Here is a 12,682-nt window from a genome sequence, read left to right as displayed (position 1 = left end):
ATGGTGTGTGAGCATTTTTGGATTAACAAAATTTTTAAGGTAAAAAAATAGGAATATAGAAGGGAAATTCCACACATCACTAAGAGCAGATTTAAAAAAAAAATCACAAAGGCAATGACTCACAGTACTTTCAGTGGAGAGATACTCAAAAGATCCCCTTGTGAACAGAAACTGGACAAGGATGTCTCTGTCTTTGCTCCTAGTCAGCATTGTTAGCAGTCCTCACCAGCGCTTCTAAAGGTCTATGCAGAGAAAAGTACAATAACATAATGCTTAGATAATGGAAAACCATACCCTGCTCAGAGATAGGTAGATTTAATATTTTAAAATGTCAGTTCTACCCAAAAAAGCCTATAGATAAAATGCATTCCTGGTACAGAATACATCAAGATTCCATGAATGTGGACAGCAAATCTACCACATTATATAGAACAGAAAGCAAGCATAGATCACCAGAGCAGTACTGAAGAACAAGAAGGTGGGATGCTTTGCCCTTGCTCATGGCAACACCTACTGTGCAGCTGTGGTACTTGAAAAAATCTAGTTCTGGTCTAAAAGCCAACATAGAAAAAGGAACTGAATTGAGAACCCATAATTAAACCCTACCTACGGACAATTTATCTTAAATCCATCGACCTACAGACAATGTATCTTTGAAAAAGGCTGATATTCATTGAATGGAAAGAGAGAGTCTTCTCAGCAAAGATGCTTTCCAGACTGTTTATCCACTTGGAGAAAAATTAAGTGAGATCCACACCTCTTGCATCATATACAAAACCAGTTCAATAAGGATCAAATCCCTAATAAAAATCTAAACTATTAAGAATAGGGACAAACTTAGGAGCCCTGATTTATGGCATGATTAGACTACCAAACAGAACAACAACAACAAAAACACTACTCACAGAAGATAAACTAGGCTTCTGGGAACTGCTAAAAATCAAACACTTATGTACATCAGAAGGCTTCTCCAAAAGAGTAATAAGAGAATTTGGAGGCATGGAAAATATTTGGCAATGACATTTCTGAAAAGGACAAATACCTAAATTGTATAGAAAACATCAACACCATGTCAAGAAGAAGCCACATGATCCAATTTTAAAATGAGCAGAGAACATGTGAACAACTAAGGAACACATGAAGAAAGGCTCACATTTTAACCAATAGAGAGATGAAATTCAAAGCCACAATGAGATATCACCTTACCTCAGCATTAATAGCAGAGTTCAATTAAGACAAAAACAACAAATGCTTCCAAGGGGCAGAGAAACTGGAATGCCTGTGCATTGCTTGGGGGACTGAAACATGGTGAAACCTCTGTGGAAGACAGTATGAGGGTACTTTAAATACCATATGATCTAGTAATCCCACCAGTAGATGTACACACTAGAAAAATAAGAGCTGTGACATGAACATCTACATGTCACATCTACAATAAGACTGTGGTTATCACAGTCTTACTCACACTAGCAAAAGGATGAACACAGTGCCCATTGAAAGCATAAACACTGGTATCTACATGGAATAAATACTAAGCAACATTAAAGAATAATAATGAATCTGTGTATCACTTTGAGGACATTATTCTGAATGCATTTAGTAAACTATTAAAAGACACATTTTGTACGTGACCACCACTGTAAAAAAAAAATCAAAAGATTTTCCCACAGAAAAAAAAATACTTTTGAAGTCCACCAAAGGTGAAAGAGGAAGGAAGACTAAATCAATAACAAGAGGGAATACGTGTAGTTACTTGGGTGAAGGTAAAGGCAATATATAATAAGTGGTATTGGAAGGATCAGCATACAATTATTAAGACAAATAAATACACTGGGAGGGGTACAAGAGTTAAAACGATGAAGGTAAATCTATTATATATCCTATCCTGCAATAATAGACACTCAAGTTGATAGGAAGATGAAGGGGACTATATGTATGTATATATAGGAATATTTCTACACATGTATTTATATGTATGGTAAATATATCCACTCACTGTTATTGCACTAAAGTAAAATCTAACCCAAAATGACACTGTGCAACAAGATAAAACTGCCCCCGTGGATTTCCAAGACTATAATTCTTTATTTATTTTTGCATATTAATCAGCCTTAGACAGCAAGTTTATTACTTTTGAAATTATAGCAATAATTATAATAGATATAATTCCGTATTTGTATGGCCTGAGCAATGATCTTCAACCAGTAACAAATTACTATCTGATGACTTATGTTAAATATGCATGTTTGAAAAGAGTAGTAGGTCAGTTTTGTTTAGAAAGCGAATTTTCTTGGCTGTGCAAAAAATAAACTTGTGTAATTCTTATATATGTTTTGTATGATAAATAGGTGAATATGTTCGTTTTACCTATAAATGGAGGTTCAATATAAAAATTCTAAAATTTCAATATCCTGTTTTTATTTATTTATAATTGTTTTATTAGGGCTCATACAATTCACAATCCATACATACATCAATTGTGTAAAGCACATTTGTACATTCATTGCCCTCATCATTCTCAAAACATTTGCTCTCCACTTAAGCCCCTGGCATCAGCTCCTCATTTTTTCCCTTCCCTTCCCCCTCCCCCCTCCCTCATGAGCCCTTGATAATTTATAAATTATTATTTTGTCATATCTTGCCCTGTCTGACGTCTCCCTTCATCCACTTTTCTGTTGTCCGTCCCCCAGGGAGGAGGTCACATGTAGATCCTTGTAATAAGTTCCCCCTTTTCAACCCACCTTCCCTCGGCCCTCCCAGTATCGCCACTCACACCACTGGTCCTGAAGGGATCATTTGCCCTGGATTCCCTGTGTTTCCAGTTCCTGTCTATACGAGTGTACATCCTCTGGTCTAGCCAGACTTGCAAGGTAGAATTGGGATCATGATAGTGGGGGCGGGAGGAATTTAGGAACTAGAGGAAAGCTGTATTTTCCTCTAGTTCCTAAATAGTAAGAAGTGTGTGGGAGGCCTAGTAGGGCATGATCAAGGATAATGTAACCAAGAGGTATTGCTGAAACCCTGGTGGGGAATGAGCATGATAGTGGGACAGAAGGAATGTCAGGGGAAATAGAGGAAAGAGCTGGGAGGCAAAGGGTATTTATAGAGGTCTAGATAAAGACATGTATATATGCAAATACATTTATATATGAGGACGAGTAACTACATGTATGTGCATATATTTATAGGTTTAGTATTAAGGTAGCAGAAGGACATTGGGCCTCCACTCAAGTACTTCCTCAATGCAAGAATACTTTCTTCTATTAAATTGGCATTCTATGATTCTCACTTTCCCAACACAACTGCTGAAGACCAAGTGGGTGCATAAGCAAACCTGGCGAAGAAAGCCAATGGTGCCCTGCTATCAAAAGATAAAGCATCTGGGGTCTTAAAGGCTTGAAGGTAAACAAGCAGCCATCTAGCTCAGAAGCAACAAAGCCCACATGGAAGAAGCACACCAGCCTATGCGATCACGATGTGTCGAAGGGATCAGGTATCGTCAGAACAAAAAAATCTTACCATAGTAAACAAGGGCGGAGTGTGGAGTAGAGACCCAAAGCCCATTTGTAGGCCACTGGTGATCCCCTGGCAGAAGGGTTTCAGGGAGGAGAAGAGCCAGTCAGGGTGTGATGCTTTATGGGAGCAGAAATCGTCATCTTTCTTTAGCAGTAGATGGCTTGTGGTTTTTAATAGCTAACTTCTGGTTTGCCACCCATGGGATCAGGGATCCTTGAAAATTTATTTAGCATAACCAAATACCTAGCAAGAGTAAGCCACCGGACTTGAGGGCTCAAGTACATAGTCCTGAGAGACACCAAGTTCAAATGGTATACCATAGTCCACAATGTTCTTTCTTCCACTTGTTGAGTGGTGACTAGGGTCATAAAGCTTAAGAGTGGTTATCTAAGATCCAGCTCCTGATCTGTGCCTATTCGGAATAAAGAAGAAGAAGAAGGAAACTCAAAGATGCAAAGAAACAATGTGTCCAAAGGACTAAAGTGATCGCATGAACCATAGCCTTCTTGGCTGTAAGAAGAATTAGAGGGTGCCAATTCACCACAGCTGAATGTTCCCCAAAGCATCACAGTAGGGGGTCCTGCATGGAGTGGAAGAAAAATGCTTTGCAAAATGTCCACTGTTTTTAAAACCCAAGCTCACTGGTCTAATAGAACCCAGTGTACCTCCTGACACTGCATCGAAGCACCATTCAGTCCTGCAACTAAACTCACCCTTGACGTGAAGCAGCAAGCACTGCCAGGGCTCCTTAGTGCAAGGACAGACAGATATGTTAGGTATATAATATGAGATTAAAATGAGGAGCACTTTCCTATGGATAAAATTCAGAAGTCTGGGATGGATAAAGAAGGACAGGTGGGAGGGTAAACATGCAGAAATGGGAAGGGCGTTTTACAGTGTGGAGGTACAATGTTATATCATGAAGCAGAATGCATGAGGATTAGTGATTGGAAAAACAATGCCCTCTCTAAAAACTCAAACCACGATGAAAATGGTTGGGTTTTTTTAAATTAAGCAACTAAAAAGATGGGCATGTCATTAAGATAATTAACTCAAGTTATGGCATGTATGTATTAAGTGCTTTACTTAACTGTATTCACAGTGTGTACTTTAATATGGGAATACAAAGTTTAGTTTTAGCAATAAAAGACAAAAGAATTTAAAATATGAAGACATCATCTAAAACAATGAACCTTCTGTTTAAAATCGTGAGTCTTTTTATTGTATAACATAACTTAATTATTTATCTGTTTTCAGTAATTATTCTGTATATTAGCTGATAAATTTAGCTATGAATTAGAATTCCCATGTTCTTGAATGTCAATAGTATCGGTGCTACCAACATTGCTTATATATTATGGGAATATAAATTTCAAAAAGTCATTTTATTTCTGGCTTCCTTAACATATATCCATTATTCTCTACTGTACACAGTGTTCCATTGTTCTAAAGCAACTTAGGAAACAGAATGTACAAATGGGATAAAATTCAAGCAAGTAACAGGAAAATAATCACCCTGAGTAGCTCTACTGATAAAGAAAAGATAAAATCTCATCTCGGTGTGGAGTGGATTCACCGAGGTTCATTGCTTAGAGTGTTCAGTGGAATAAAAACTAATAAAAACATGATAGATGAATAAGATGAAAAGTTATCTAAGGGTCAAGTGCCAAATCTTTTCTGCTGATTCCAGCTGATAGTCCTCTTCCTTAATGCACATAAAGACACACTCTCCTAAACACTCATATATATCTAAAATATTATGGGTTTCATTTGTAATTTTCATTCTATTTGTAATTTTAACTTCCACCTTTCCATCTACTTTTCCTCTCCTTAGCCTTATCATCTTTTATGCTACTTATTGAACTCTGCCTTCACTGATGGCTTTTTATACATGTAAATATATTATATATACATATGTATATATATAATTTGAAATCTTGATTATTTGCATTTCCCATAAACAAGATAAAGACACATGACTGGGAACTATGGTCATTTTGTAGAGTTCATTCCTATCTTGGTCCAGGGTTTATTTTAACTTTCGCTTTTTATTATAGCAATCTATAAAAAGGCCACAGATTTTACTGTTTATTGTAGCATCAACAAAGGAAAGCAAATGAACTGTGTGAAGCCTATATTTTCTACCATTCGAAAGTGTCTGAGCACAAGATCATTATGTATTCCCCACCATAGGTCAGTTGCTTAGCGACCAGAAGTAGAGAACTACTAATTGAAAGTATGCAGCATTGCCGGAAATGTTTACTGCAGGATGCTGAACTTAAAAACAGCAAAGACTATTTCAGATAAAAATGTTGCAGGAGAAAGAAAAACGGTGCTATGTTATCTTACTAAGAAGTTATTATTTACTTATATATTATAAACTGTGTTGAATGAATGCTTTGCTGTTTCTTTCTCATGACAGATATTATTAAATTTATTGTTACCCTTAAGATTTATTTACAAAATCAAGGTAAAATTCATTGTTGTAATATCTATTTACAAAAAACAATAATAAATAGATGCACAAATCAATAGATGGAGGAAGAGAGAGTGGAGAGTGTTGTAAAGTACTAGTAAGTAAGGAAAGTAAGTAGTAAGTTGTAAAGAAGAAGTACATTAAATATACAGTTCTGTGAGACAAGTAACCATCCCAGTACATACTTTTCTGAATGCAGGTTATAATTTACTTCACAATGAAAATACTATGAAGAAGAAGAGGAGGAGAAAAAGACAAGAAAAGAGGGTAAAGAACATGAACATTAAAACCAACACCAACACATAGGGAAGGACATTTGGAAAGAAACTAAAAGTATCAAAACCAAACAGAGCAATGCTATAAATCATTCTTTCAAAATATTAATTTTATAAGCCTTTATCGAGGTCCCTGGGTGGCATCCATGTTTCCATGAAACTGCCAATTTAGAACAGGTCATGTGGGCTCAGTCAGTGGCACTGTTGAAGAAGGTCTGGTGATTTTCTTTCCAAAGACTTTAGTCAAGGAAATTCTCCAATGTAAGAGATTTCTTCAGAAGAAGAGGGGGCCCCGGTTACACAGAGGGAAGAGAGGCACGTACAGAAGGACAGCCGTGTGGAACTGAAAGCAGCAATTAGACAGCTACTTCTAGGAGGATGCTCCATAGTACTGCTATTAGGGCTTCAAGTCATATGTGCTTAAGATTACTCTAAAAAACACATGATAGTGGGGGTGAGGAAGCATTGAAGAACTAGAGGAATGTTATGTATTTCATCAGTCCTATACTGCACCCTGGCTGGCTCGTCCCTTCCTTGTGACCCTTCTGTGAAGAAGCAGAGACCCCAAACGAACAAGCATATCAATGCGATGAGGGGCATCAGAGTGGAGACCCAAAGCCTATCTGTAGACAATTATCATGTACTCTCTGCAATGTCATTCTTTAAGGATACCAAGGCCTTCTGAGAGGTTTTAAGAATTTCATTGGGAAACCTTACCTCATCCACCCAACACCCCGATCTTGTCCATTCCAACTTCCTTTTCTTCCCCCAACTCAAAGAACATGTAAAAGAAACATGGGCATTCAGTCCCTTGAGGACGCCCAAACTGTTCTTCTAACATGATATAAACTTAAGAGGACATAAATAGTAGGGGAAGGATTAGAGAAATGGAAATGCCACCACAGGAAGGATATAGACCTTGAAGGAGGTTTTATCAAGACACAGTAACTTCACATTTTTGTATTTTTGTTTAATAAAGCTCTATGATTTTGTAGCCACATTTTTGAGTTATCTTTGTAAAAATCAAGAGACACTACACAGTGTTGGTTGCCACTAGAAGCTCAGATGGTTAAAGTATTTTATCCATTGTCTCAGAGGGAGATGGCTGTGAGGTAAATAACTTAACATTTGATCTTTGTCTTTCGTTTCTTAGACATAACTTGAAAAACCTTGGAATTCAGTAAGGGCTGGGCTGGTCAGGTCAGGAAAACAAAACCATAAACAAAAAAAGTGTGTTATATCCATTAACCTGAAGTGAGAGAGTTGGAGGGTGCATTATAATTAGGTCTCCAATAGACCCTGGATTGTGACATTCCATGGACTTCTTGGTTTGTTAGATATAACTATATCTATCTTTTTAATTTATAAGATCTGACGCAACTCTAGATAGCTAGAGTTAGAGAAATAAATGTTGCATGGGTGTGTTCGACAAGGTTCTCTAGATAAACAAAACCAGGACACTTATGATTTTATATATATAAATATATATGGATAGATATATACAGCACAGAGGAATATAACAGTTATAATCCACAAAGCAGTACAAAGGGCTCTGTTTGACTCACTTCAGAGGAACAGTAGTATATTGGAAATCCTTCAACCATGAGGCTGCTCAGTCCAAGTTCAAGGAAGTTGACATCTGAGTTTTCCTTGGAGCAATGCAGGCAGTCCAGCCAGAGGCAGTAAACAGCAGGATGGGTCACCAATAATCAGCCAGATGACAGAATATAACAGTGCCAAGCTAAAGCAATGTATACACCAGCGGCATGGCGAAGCAGGTTTCGAAGGAACCTGAAGTTCTAGCGACATGATCCATGGGTTTGGTGTTCCACAGGTAGTGTAGCTCACAAGCAAAGCAGAGAACTAACTAAGGCAACTGTACACTGGTCTGATCACCAGAGAGCAAGAGAGAGAAAGGGATGTGTCTCTGCCACAAACAAGAAAATACCAGAGTTCCCTGAAGTCTGGGAGCAGGTCATGCCCACACAGAGATCTCATTGGCTATCTCTGGATTGACAGGCTAGACTCCACCCCTACATTCTTAGTCCCAAATTGACAGGAGATTAGTAACTGCCACAATGGGCATCTGGTGTCTGAAGACTTTGGTGTTGCTTATGTCCTTATGCAGTACCGTCTTATGCTGGTGTTATTTTTGTCCTGTGGAACCCGGCAGCTCTGAATGACTATGTCAGAGAAACAAGTGTCACCTAGGTAGCTTTGTGAAAACTGAATATATAGAAACCGGAGTTCCCATTTATGCATATAATTATTCTTAAATTAGCTAAGCAAGTCTATCACCATATTTTACAAAGTTCTGGACTCACTTTTTGTGTCTATGTCATGTTTTGGTCATTATAAAAATATTCCAAACATTTTTATAGTGTTACTACACACTTAAAGAGTACATTGGTAATCAAAAGTATTTTTGTGATTCATTTTATTACAATATTCACATTGTTGTAGTGGTTTAGAACTAATTCCCTGATATGTCAGAGGTATGCTTAGAATTCACAATGGTAACACACAATCAGGATAGGAGGGTGCTGCATAAGGATATAAACTAAAATGGGATCATTATTCATTGGGGACTATTGAGTAACACTATGCTAAGTTGAAGGTGCTGTGGGTATGCAATGGTTAAGTGCTCCAATTCAAGCCCAGAAGTTGCTGACTCAGATTCAGTGATGAGACAGCTCATTCCTACCAGTTCTGAAGAACCAATACCTAGTTTTTTGTTGAGTTTGGTGAACAGGTTTTTAAAAAGGCACTTGTAATCTAGATTTTCTCTAAAGTGGGTGGCTGGGCAGCTGGCCAATGTAGAAATCACTAATTTACTTTATTTACGGTTTTTAACATTCATTTGCCCAACAGTGTATTCTATGGGCCCATAGTAATGTTCATTCCAATCATAGGTTTAAAATAGCAGATGAAACTACGTTTATAATAAAAGTGAAAAATATTGCAAGTAAGCACAATTAAGAAGCAAGATATATTTTCTATAACAGTTTAATGTTTTGATAGGTATTATTAATATAATTAATATTTTCAAAACTTATAATCTAATTTTTGTACCTCTTTTATTGTTTTTATTTAAATATTAACTGTATGAAATAACAAGCTACTTTTCAGTATTTACTCATTTTTGTATTTCAAATAGTCCTTGGGACAGTGATCTGGTTATTAATTTCTTTGTATCCCACCACTGCTTAATCTCACCAGTGGCTCCAGGGCAGGGAAGACATAGAGATTTATTTCCATAAAGATACAGTTTAGGAAGCCCTATGAGGCAGTTTCATTCTATATTATAGACTTTCTATACATTGAAATAGACTTGAGGCATACAACAACATTTTAAGGTTAAAATTCTTGGCATACACTAGCTCTAAGAGCTATCCATGTATCCTTGTATTTGTTTCTTCAGACTTCCCTAACAAATTATAACAAATGCAGTATCTTTAAACAACAAAACTGTATTTTCTCTTCCTCTGTAGATTGGAAGGTTGAAAGAATTCTGAATCCCGTTGTGGCCATCCTGGGGATTCCTGAGATCTTTGTCCTCATCCTTCATTCTCTGCCTTGTGAAGATACTATTGATTTTTATTATCTGTTGCTATTGTTAATGGCCACCAAATGGCTTCCAACTCATAGTGACCCTATTCACAACAGAGGAAAATATGACCAGGTCATGCACCATCCTCACAATCGTTCCTATGCTTTTTGCAGCCACGATGTCAATCTATACCATAGGGGCTTTCCTCTCTTTCACTTTATAGTGAACCTGTATATCGTCCCAAGCATGATGTTCTTCTCCAAGGACTGGGATCTCCTGACAACACGTTCAAAGCATGTAAGATGAAGTCTCACCATCCTTGCCTCTAAGGAACACTCCAACAGTACCTCTTTGAGACATTTGTTTGTCCTTCTGACAGCCCACGGTCCTGTCAATATTCTTCATCAGCGCCAAAATTCAAATGCATCAATTTCTCTTTGGTCTTCCTTTTTCATTGTCCAACTTTCACATTCATATGAGGCAAATAGAAATACCTTGCGTTGAGTCAGTTGCACCTTAGAACTCAACACTTTAAAGAAGGTTATCCAATAACAGTTGCAGCACTACATTAACAAGGAACTGCTCGAAGCCCAGGCCGGATTCAGAAGAGGATGTGAAACAAGGTTTATCATTGAGAATGTCAGGTGGATAATGGCTCAAAAGCAGAGCATTCCAGAAAGATGTTTGCTTGTACTTCATTGACTCTGCAAAAGTATTCACTGTGCAGACCATTATAAGCTGTGGATCACCTGGAGAAGAAGAGCCAGTCCAGAGCACTGCATTGTGTTCGTGAGGAGCTTGCACATGGATCAAGCGGCAGCTGTGAGAACCGCACAGGGCCACGCTGCATGGTCTAACATCCGAGACGGTGTGCATCAAGGTTGTATTCTCTCACCGTACTTGTTCAGTCCATATGCTGAGCAAATCATCAGAAACCTGGAGTATAGGAACAAGAGTGCCACATCAGGAGGGAGGAAGGCTTCGTAACCGCTCGCACTCTACAGATGACTCAGCCTGGCTTGCTGAAAGTGAGGAGGACTTGAAGGACTTGCTGGTGAGGATCGAGGATGGTCGTCCTCATATGGATTCCAACACAATGTAAGGAAGAGCAAAATCCTCACAAATGGGCCAATAGGTGACATCATGACACAAGGAGAAAGTGTGGAAATTGTCAAGGATGTTGGTTTACTTTGATCCACAATCAATGATCATGGAAGTAGTAGTCAAGAGATCAAAAGACATCTTGCATTAGCTAAGTCTGCCGCAAGATACACTTTTAGGGTATTGAAAAGCAAGGATGTTACTTTGAAGACGAAGTTATGCCTGACCCAAGCCAGGGTATTCTCCATTACAGCATATGCATGTGAAAGGTGGACGTGGGATAAGGGAGAGCAGAGAAGAATCGGTGCATTTGAATTGTGGTGCTGGAGAAGATTTCGGAAGTACCTTGGACTGCCAAAAGGGCGAATTGACTGTGTTGGAAAAAGTAAGACCAGAGTGTTCCTTAGGGACAAGGATGATGAGGCGGCCCCTTTGAACATAATTATCCGGAGGGATCTGACCCTGGTAAAGAACATCATGCTTGGTCAAACAAAGGGGTGCGGGAAAAGAGGAAGGTCCTCGGTGAGATGGGTTGGCACAGTGGCTGCATCAATGGGCTCAGGCATAGGAACAATTTTGAGGAAGACACAGGACCTTGCAGTGTTTCATTCTGTTGTGCATAGGGCCGCTATGGGTCAGGAACTGATTCAGGGGCACATAACAATAACAAAGAGGGTCTTGTGCAGCAGATTTGCCAAATGCAATGCATCCTTTCCTTTCTTGACTGTTGCTTCCAGGAGCATTGATTGTGGATCTTTGCAAGACAAAATCTTTGACAACTTCATTCTTTTCCCCATGATTGGTTACGTATTGGTCCAATTGTAATGATTTTGGTCTTCTTTACATTAATTTTTAATCCCATTGAAGGCTGCAATTCTTGATTTTCAGCTGCAAATTGTTTTAAATTAATGCCATATCAAATTTAAACTGGCAACACTGGCAACGAGTTTTGTTTTTGTCTTTTCAAATTTGGTAGGTAGTATTTAAAATAATTAAGCTCATGGTATAAAAATTAGTATGCTACACTTAAGTTTATTTAGATTTATTTTTAAAGCATTTCTTCCTCAGGAAAATAATTTGTGGGATTCTGTGTTTGCTCTCGCCCTTCAGACCCACCCCCTGTGAAAGCACACCCAGGTGAAACTATAGGCAGCATTTCAGTGAGCTACCTTGGGTAGGCCTCTTCTGTTTATGGGAACATTTATCTGCTGCAATTTTCCAGTAGAGACCTGGCGTGAGAAAGTCCAGGCGTTCTTCTGTGAGACGAAAACATGTGCGTCGGGCTGAGGTTCCCCTTGTTACCATATGCTATCCCATGTGGAATTTTGTAATTTCAATAATCTATAGAAAAAGGTATTTCGAGTTAAGACTTACCTACTAATAAAACACCTCGTTCTACTTACGTGGCAGGGAGACACCATGATCATGAAGGTGGTTTTCCCAGGGCGAGGCTCACCCATTGCACTGCGGGTGTGCTGACCCCTGTGATTTCCCCAAATGCGGGGAAACTGGACTGCATAATTTGTGCTAGTGGGGGACTGCTTTCGTGCTCGCCCCTAAAACAAACAAACAAACAAACAAAAACAGCTCATAAGCCTGTAGCTATAAGGTTGCTTGTAAAGCTTAATCTTCTGCACCTACAAAAGTGCATGCAACTCGCTCCCACCTTTTCTGATCGGATTCATATTTATCATGCACTGCACAACAGCTACAAGACCCATTAGAAATGACTTCAAAATATTTTTGTTTCCTGTGGAATTCTAG

General features: G+C 38.5%; 1 non-coding gene across 1 annotated transcript; it reads left to right on the top strand.

Annotated features, from left to right (window-relative positions):
* Positions 1-12,313: 12,313 nt before the first annotated feature.
* LOC142427215 (U1 spliceosomal RNA) lies at positions 12,314-12,477 on the top strand. The gene has a single exon (XR_012780026.1). It is a non-coding gene; the product is annotated as a U1 spliceosomal RNA (small nuclear RNA).
* Positions 12,478-12,682: the final 205 nt, after the last annotated feature.

This window comes from Tenrec ecaudatus, chromosome 14 (assembly GCF_050624435.1).
Source record: "Tenrec ecaudatus isolate mTenEca1 chromosome 14, mTenEca1.hap1, whole genome shotgun sequence".
Lineage (NCBI taxonomy): Eukaryota > Metazoa > Chordata > Mammalia > Afrosoricida > Tenrecidae > Tenrec > Tenrec ecaudatus.
Note: the sequence above shows the minus strand (reverse complement) of the source record. Positions and strands in the feature narration are given on the sequence as shown.